The 8,988-nt window shown below is 44.6% G+C and overlaps 1 long non-coding RNA gene across 2 annotated transcripts in view; it reads right to left on the bottom strand.

Moving 5' to 3' along the window:
• LOC104913194 overlaps positions 1–8,452 on the bottom strand; it is a 9,822-nt gene extending 1,370 nt beyond the window's left edge. The window contains exons 1-3 of one of the 2 annotated variants that reach the window (XR_004161337.1): positions 7,309–8,452; positions 4,850–5,059; positions 2,121–3,077 (exon numbers count right to left, since the gene is read on the bottom strand). This is a non-coding gene — a long non-coding RNA (uncharacterized LOC104913194). Of the gene's footprint in view, positions 1–2,120; positions 3,078–4,849; positions 5,060–7,308 lie in introns of those variants that run through there. The other variant, XR_004161336.1, reaches the window with a different exon arrangement.
• Between the last annotated feature and the right edge of the window lie 536 nt (positions 8,453–8,988).

The raw sequence follows: 8,988 nt of genomic DNA, 5'->3' as shown, positions 1-8,988 counted from the left end.
AAAAAAAAAAAGGACCAAACTATGGAAAAATAAAAAATCTTGTTAAAATAGAAGTACAGCAGGATTCATTCCCAATAATTCTCAGAACAGCTTAAAAAACATATTTCAAGAATAGTTTATGTAGATATGCTCCTCTGTCAGTATAGAAAGAGTAGGCTTTTTCAATCCCTTTGTAGCTCTGTCTTCTGTAATTCACTGCTTTAATGTATTTCTAACTAAGGAAGGGTCATTTTTATAAGAAAAGTTTAGTAGTGCTACAGTTTACTTGGTCAAAGCAGCATGAAGGCAAGATAGAGAGCAATAGCTTTAGAGCTGGAGGCTTTCCATATCTTCAGCAGGACCTGTTTTATTCTCAGTATGGAGAAGGATCAATGGCAGAGCTGGATTAATGAGTGCAGTTATATAACAACAAGGTTTTTTTCTCAAGGTCAGACCACGTTAAGTGTACGTATGCAGTGACATTATGGAGGAACAGGCTATAAAATGATAAAATGTGCAGCAGGTTGAGATGTCAAGTGGATGACTATGTTGGCAGACTCATGAGACCAAAGCACAGGTGTATCTTAACAGTAGTCAACCAAATGACCACTAACGAGAGTTCCCAATTTGCAAAACTGCTAATAATCCAAGGAGAGTGCTCCTTGGGTAGGAACTGCTACTTCATGCTACCTTCCAAGGATAATAGGCTAAGACACACCTAAAGGGTGGATATCTCTCTTAATCCAAAAGCTGTGTGCTCTCTCTATCCTTGCGAAGTGATGTGATTTCCATCAGGACCACATAATCCCTAGTATGAGCGAGCATACATTATGAAATGCTGTAGAGGCTGAGGGTAACATCCCGCACTATAGCAGTCTTGGAGGTTAGTAATTATCAGTGCTGAGCAATTCAGTGTCCCTGTGGAGCCGGGTGAGGAGAGCAGCGAGTTGCAGTGTGGTTTTTTGTGGCTTTTCTCACTATCAGTGGGTGAAAAGGAATGGTGTGTTGGATGCTCCCCACCATCCTTTGCACCCAAAGGTGGATGGGGGGAACTGGGATTTTCCCGACTCGTGTTCCAGAAGCTGTGTGTTTCCCTGTGCTTGTTGTGCCTCCCCCATGGAGGAACCACTAGTTTGTCAAACAACAAGGATTACATGGAGATGGCTTTGTTGTCTTCAGTAGTTGCTTGGTACAGGTTTTACCAGCAGTGAAGGCACTGCATGCCTTGATGCCTAATTTGATGGAATGAGCTTTGAAAAGAAACAGATTAAAGTGTCTTCTAATCACCTAAGGAAGGGATAATTATCTGGGAACAGATAGGAGAAAGTGGTGAATGCTGTGCTTTCAGACACTGCCTCTGATCGGGCTACTCTGAGATCTGCAATCATAAGTTAGGATGTCGTATCTGCAGTGGATGGGGCTTCATGTGCATTGTGCTCAGAGTGCCCCCACAAGTCCTTGTTCATTTTCTTGTCTGTCCTTTCTGTTCTTCCAGCTCTCCTTGGAGTCATCTCTGCTTTCCTTGAAGAGGCTGATCTCCAAAGGCTGTTGTTGACTGAGTTTAGTGGTTGTGCCCCAGGGGGCTGGATGTGTCCCCCTCCTCGTATCTTGGCTTTTCAGCTTTGCTTTTCAGTGGTGGTGGGGAACTGGAAAGAAGTGTCTATAAATGCATCCTCAGAGAAAAGTCCTGATGACAGACGTGATGAGACTGATACAGGAGTGAAAAACTGTCAGATTCCTTTTATATTATGAGAGCTAGAAAGGAAGAAAGTGATTGAGAGATGCTAGGGCTGTTTTGTTCTATTGCTTTGAAACTGAAGGAAACTCGTTTAATTAAAGGGTGGAGGAACAATCCTTGTGTTAAGTCTGAGTCTGCCAGGTATGGGAGGCGGTGTTTGAAAGAAGCTTCTCTGTTACCAAGTCTCTTGCAACTAAATTCAATGCCTATCTCCTCTGATGAGGGCCCTGGATAGAAACTGAGCAGCTGGAGGGTTCTCTATGAAATCCTGAGAAGAATGTGGGGAGGCTGTCTCACATCTCTGAGTGTAAGAACACTCAGATAAGCGATTCAAAAGGAAATTTCAAAGGAAGTCAAAATCAGAGGGGCTTCAGATATCAGGAGAAGATGAGGAGAATCCTTGTAAAGCTTCACCAGCCCAACCTCCTGCCCTGAGCCACGGAGAGCCTGTGTGTGAAGCCCAGCCCTCCCTGAGGCTCAGCTCACGCTGTTTTTCTGTCTCACTGCTGTGACAGTGCCAGGTAGGTCAGTCAGGAGAGCAGTCGTCATATTTCCTTCAGAAAAGCACTGATCCCGCCTTTGAAAATAGCAGTGATGAGTGTGCCCCAAGCACAGGTCATTTTTAGAGCTGGATCACGTCTTACATGCAAAGACCCCTACAAAATGCATTGAAAAACTGGAGATGAGCTGATGTTGCTCCATCTTCCATTCTTTTGGCCTCGTTACAATGACAAAGATGGTATTAGAGGCTGAGCAGCTTGTAAAGTCAGGGATTTATAGCTGTAGGCATTTCATAATGGGGGAAATGGGGACTGGGTATGTTTAGTAATTTGCATATGCACCACACCCATTGCTATTTAATTTGAATTTAATTTGCATGCATCGTGGTTAAATAATACTCAAGCAGTACTTTAAAGGGGTGAGGATTTTTTGAGTTTATTTTTGATTTATATCATTTTTGCTTAAAGTATAACTTTGCATAGTAGTTTGGAGAGCATTGAGTATAAAACAAATTAAATTTCACAAAAATGATCAAATAATACTTATCAGCCATAAGTATCTTTTCTTTTCTTTTTTTTTTTGAAAACAAATGTTGTTTTCATAAAGAAGCCAGACTAACAGCATTGCAGGAGGAAGGCTGCTGCTTATCAACTGCAAAACCATCACACGATACAATTACCAAATTCCCCACACGCTGCACTGGAGCTGAGCAGGCATGCAGGGCTCATGTCTGTACAAGACCTTCTGTAGGGATGCTGGGCTGGGATGGTGGTTTAAGGTCTGCTCCTTTCTTGTTTGCTTTGCATTAACAGTCTTTCCAGGTTGAATGCAGGAGCAGAGTGCTGGTGTTAGTCCATCCCTAGATGGTAAATGATGCTCATGTAATTCTTAAATTGTTGGGGTCTCACGTGGGAAAAGAGAGGCAAGAAATGTTTCAAGGTATTTTTATGCATTGCTTTTTTTTTTTAATGTGAACTTTTCATGAATTCAAATGTAGAAAGTAAAACCACCAGCTCCTGTTTGATTTGTGCCTGTCCTGATAGCTCAGAATTTGCAACACCCTTCTGAGAAATGTTTTCCTTTGAAATCTAGCTGTTCTTTAGTACAAAGACCAGTTCTGTATGATCGTTTATGTCTCTATAGTGTGAAGTAGGTGCACAGGCAGCTCCACAAAACCCCAGAGCAGAGGGATGCGGTGCTCCTGACATTGAAGGCATGGAAATTGCACTAAGCCCTGCCCAGGAAACAAAATATTTCAGTGCTTTCTTCCCTAAGAATATGGGCCCATGTGCTTCTCTGCACCTTTAGGCACATAAACATCTTTTAGCTCTGAGTATATCTTTGGTCATGCATTAAAACCCTTGGAGTACCATGGAATGCCACTTCCTCCTCAGTGTGCACTCAGAAACCTCACATTGCAACCACCCTCTCTCTAATGAAAAGGAACAAGAACAGCTTTTCCCTGGCAGCCCAACAATGAATCTGCTCTGAGACAGAGAATATTTCTGTGTGGCAAAACAGATAAATCCTTATGCGTCCCTTCGGTGACAGAAGCTCCACCAGCACCTGCCCCTCACTGCTTGCTCTGCTATCCATAGGCTACCTGAAAGGTTGAAGTTTGCCTCCAATGATCTTTCAGCTCAAAAATAACAACATGTCACTTGAAACCTGTGGTTAAATTGGTTCGAGTCAGTAAGAAAAGCTCTTGGTTTCTCCGTAACCTCCCCACACTGGCAATAACTCAGGTGTGAATGTTCAGCCCAGCATTACTGTAAGGCTTTGACACTTAGACCTGAGCCCTCCTCTTCCCCTGCTCGAGCCATTGGTGATGTGATGGACATGGAGAAGGTCTGCTCTGTGCTGATCAGCATCACTGTACCTGGGAGCATATTTTCCAAAGTCTCAAGTGTTATTTTGCTCTGATGGTTGACACCCTTCCCATGGCAGGGGGTTGGAACTGGATGATCTTTAAGATCCCCTCCAATCTAAGCCATTCTACGATGAATTTGCTGTGTTGGGGTGCAGCCTTCTCATTGTTCTGAGAGCAGCTTTGCTGCTTCATTTCTGTGCTCATGTGAAGCAGCAAAACCATGTGCTGATTTTCTTTGTCCATGTTGCTCAGATGGCCTCCAGCTCCTCTTTGCAAATTACAAATGGGTGTCAGTTTTCTCAGCTTGAATTTTATTGATGGGGAAATAGGTGTGTTCATGTAAGCTCAGAAGAAACCCTTTAAGTCTGTCTTTTCATCATCTGGCTTTGCACTTGAATGGCTTCCCTTAAATTCAAGACATGAATGATCAATGGTGTGTGAGAATAAAAACGTGGGTTCTTCTGGTGGACTGCTGTGCAGGATTTCCGAATAAGACCTTGATGACTTAGGAACCTAGCTCTCCTTTGAAGATGTGATCCCCTGGAAACAACTGCATGAAGCAACGCTGGATGCATTGCTCTGTGCCCTCCCACCCTCCTGCTACTGGTGGTGCAGAGGTGCTGTGCTCTGTGGGGGATTGCAGCCGGTGGATGGGTTTGTCATCCCTCCCACCCAGCCCTGTCTGGCAGCCCTCTGAGGTGTAAGCTGTCACCTGCTCAGGCTGCAAGGCATTGCTACAACCTTAAAATCCCCTTGTTTACCTGCAAGTGTCCTTGGTGCCATCAGCTGCTGACTGGTGCCCCGATGCGTGCGTGAGCCTACAGCGGTGGAGCTGAGCTGCTTTCTGCCTCCATCTGTCTTTTCATGTGGCTGAGGCACGGGTGAGGTTTGGAAGTAGTCTGAAAGGAAGCTGGTTGCTTGGTCTTTGTAGAGAAACAGGAACATGCTGTAAGCGTGCGTCCTTCCCAAGTCTGAATAAAATAGAGCAAGACACCAGGTCAAGGAAGAGACATATGTAACACAAAGGGAAGTGGGAAAGAGAGCCATACATATTCAGTGAATGAGTGGGAAAACACGTTCTGATTACAACTGTAGCTCTAATGTATGCAAATATAATAGTTTCCTCCCCTACTAAGGCATCATGTATTACATACATTACATGATGTACTACTGTGTAACAACATTGTTTATGACTCCTAGGAGAAGCAAATCATAATTCACAGCCATTAACAAAAATAATAGTGCTTTCACCCGGAGGAGCTTTCCTTAGAAAGCCTGTACAGATTCTATCTAACCTAATTTAAGCAATGTCATGAGTTGGAACAGATCGCTATCAAGTCTGTCATGCTTGTCATAACATGGCACTTGAGTAGAAGACATCTCTTCCCAGGAGAAATTCCTGCTAAGGAACTGTATTATTTAATGGAGTTTAAGATTCCTTTCAAGTTTCAGAGCTTGTTTACTTGAAAATTGTTCCAGTAAAAAGCAACTGTTAGCCAGGATCCATTTAAAGAGAAATGAGTTTCCACGTACATGATTATAGACTGCTGTTCCTCAAAGTTATAATTAACCAGGGGCTGTGAAGGGGAAGTTGCTGCGGATCAGATGCTTTGCATCTGGCTTGTATTTTCTCAGGGATGAGGTTTCCTGGAGCCTATGAATGGATATTGTTATTTACGTGAAGAGATGTTCCCCTCTGACAGCCACCTGTCTCTGTCACACCTTCCCTCAGCCCTCCTCCTTTTTATGCCAGCGGCTAATTAACTTCCAGCATTCATGTGTAACCACAGAGAGAGAGTCTAAGAAGAAAGCGAGGGCCTCTGGCTTCACCAATATGGTGCCAACCAACTCCTGAGTGAAGTTGCTTATTTCAGCCCTTGGGTGGTCACCTTGAGTCAATGAGCAACTGCATGGGGTTTGCTGTGGAGGAAGTGCTTCGTTTATTGGGGCTGGTCAGGAGTCTTCTCCTTGTGGGAACTTTGGCAGCTTGTCACCACGTGTCAAGATCTGCTCCCCAGAAAGCAGAATTTGGGCTTAATGCAATAGAGATGGAGAAAATTGTGTTACTTACTCTTATTTGTTTAGTTGTGGAGCTTTTGGTTTTACATCTCTGTTAAAAATGTGTTGATGTATTTTTCTTTTCAGATCCCTTAGTAGACGTTAAGGGATACTTGAGCAAGAAGAATAATGGCAGCAAGAGATACAAAGGTGTGCAAGGATGTGGAAAGGAAAGAACAGCACTTTGTCTTTCCTTTTCCCCTACCTATTAGCAAACTTCTTTACTTGGAGAATATCGTGGTCTTTGGAAACTTTGGTGTCCAATTCTGCAAATGTGTTCAAAGCAAATCTGGCTCCATCCTGCAATGGAGCATAGGGCTGATTGAGCCCCACTGAAGTCAATGGGAAGGCTTTCAGTAAAGGCAGCGGGCTTTGGCTCAGATGCTAAAAGCATTATCATCACTCTCTGGCTGATCCCCTTGATACCGGTTTTGTCATCAAACCCTCTGACAGAAAGAGAGAAAATCTGGTCCCTGTTGCTTAAAGCAGCAGCTAAACTGACTTCTGACAGATCGAAACCACCGCTATGGAGAAATCAACTTTCCAGCACGGTGGTACAGAAACACATCTGCTCAACTCCCCCTGAGATTCAAAGCAACTCTAGCATTTGGGTTGGGACAGGGCACTGCTGGGAGCTGGAACTTGGGCAGCACAGTGCTGTCTTGAGAATCTGATGAGGTGTGTCTTGGGTCTCCTGAAGGGAGAGGTAAAGAGAAAGAACTTGCAGAGTAGCCAGAGGAGTGTCAGGAAGTGGAGTGCACAGCCTGAAAGGAATGGATATTTAATGAATATTCAGGACAAAAAGAAAATGCCACAAGTGATCAGAGTTGCTCTTATTGCCAGTCTTGACATCCTGATACCAAACAAGGCTGTAGCAGAGAGCACACAGGTCCTGCTCTCTTTCCCGTTTTAGCTGCACCACAGCTCATGGCTTTGTTTGCAGGTGCTGCAGAGCTGGCAGGTGCACAACCCCCAGCTGCAAATTTTAAGCGTCTTCTAACTTAAACAAGAAGAGAGAGCTAAACAAATCCCTCTTGATTCGATCAAATACCTCTTTCCAGCCAGCAAAAGTAACAGGCTTTGAGTGTTAGATAGCTGGCCTGAGTGGATTAATAACTTGCTTTGTCTTATCAGCCGAGTTTCATCTAGAAATAAATCCCACCTGATCTCTGCGAACATGGCTTGAGATGATTCCAGAGAGCGCAGAGGATGAGATGCTGGATGAGATGCTCACACTGTGTGGTGCAGGAAGGGCTCTGGACTGGCTTGGGGCCTCGAGGTCAGGGCTGGGACTTTGTCAAGACAGCAGCATAGTGATGGAGTGAGACAGGACCGGGGGAGGAGGGGGGAGAAACCCAGCAGAGAATTTTTTTCTCCCTCACTCAGACTCCCACCTCAAGGCTCAATTTCCACGACGCCTCCCATGGGAAATTCCGTGCGGTGCTTTAATTAGCATTAGAAAGACATTTAGAGAAGCTTGAGGCTCGCTACCTTCGTTTTACTCATCCACTTTGTGCAGCCACTCAGCCTTTTGTTCTTGGTCTACGTCTGCAGTTTCTTTTGTTTCCATTTGTCATGCTTTGAAACAAAATAACACAGAGCAACGTTAGGAACGATTTGGTAAAATACGCGCTCGGGTTTTCAGCTGATTTCTGTATGAACTTCTCTTTGTTCCTACAGCCCTGCTCTGGGGCTGAGCTCCTTGCAGAGCAGTGGCAGACCGAGCCCATGCGATGCTGTGCTCCCCTGGGATCTCAGAGGATGGGCTCAGCCCCTGCTGGGCATCAGCACCCAGAGCTGTACAGAAGGGTTGTGTCCCAATGGGACCGCTGTTGTGAGTGATGGCCTTTAGATGGTTATTAACTCCCACCCCCAAATTAATATGAGACAAGAAATATGTAAAAATACTTTCCTTTTTCCTGAGGTCACAAAATAGGGATTTTCTCCTCTTTCGCCCTTTTCACTGCGGAGTTTCTTTCTGATTTGGAAATGCTTTCACAGTCGCTGGTTAAGTTTAAATGCCTGAGACTTCTGAGCTGACCCGTGTCCTCCAGAGGATATCTGCATTTGTTTTTAACCTGTCTCTCAGCTCCTTTGCCTTTGTCTGCCTGGATCTGCTCCGTTGAGCCCTTCTGTGGGAAGACGTAGAAAACTCTGTCCTTTGGTCTCCCATTCAATCCTGCTTGTTGGTGCATTTGGCTGGTAGGGGGATGCTGCCGTTACCTCCAACCTCACTTCTACTGGTTTAAAAGCCAACATCAGTGCTGGTGATGCAGTGATCTGACTCCATCCCTCAGCTCCTCCAACAGGAGCTGAGAAAAGACACAAAGAGTTAAAATTTACAATGTAAAAGTGGAAGTGAACACGGTGATATGAGACTGCAGGTACAGGGCCATAAAGGGAGTGGTAAGGTTGGTGAGGTAAAAATGGGGATGAAAAATGGATGGGTGACCCAATGCTTCAGTGGCACTGGCAGCGTGAGGACCCATGGGGCTCCTGTGAACATCCAGCTTCCCTTGGCAGGGAACAAAACACAGCCTGGGGAAAATCAGTGCTATGGTGCAAGCAAACAAATCTCATGACTGTGATCCTTAGTTTGGCAAATCTCAAACTTTCCTTGATTTGTCCAGCAATCCTGATCAGGACTACACAACAGGGTTTACGTTTTTTCTTCTTTCCAGCTGGAAAAATATCATTTCTCTCTGTCCAAATAGAAAGGATGATTTTCTTGTCAATCTCCAAATTGGCCTCCTTGGGACCATGCTCTGAGATGGTGATGTCTACATTACAGAATAGAGACAACTCTCACCAACAGAGAAGGAAAGAAAAATGGTGGTTAATT

Source organism: Meleagris gallopavo, chromosome 14 (genome assembly GCF_000146605.3).
Source record: "Meleagris gallopavo isolate NT-WF06-2002-E0010 breed Aviagen turkey brand Nicholas breeding stock chromosome 14, Turkey_5.1, whole genome shotgun sequence".
In the NCBI taxonomy this organism is placed as follows: domain Eukaryota; kingdom Metazoa; phylum Chordata; class Aves; order Galliformes; family Phasianidae; genus Meleagris; species Meleagris gallopavo.
Note: the sequence above shows the minus strand (reverse complement) of the source record. Positions and strands in the feature narration are given on the sequence as shown.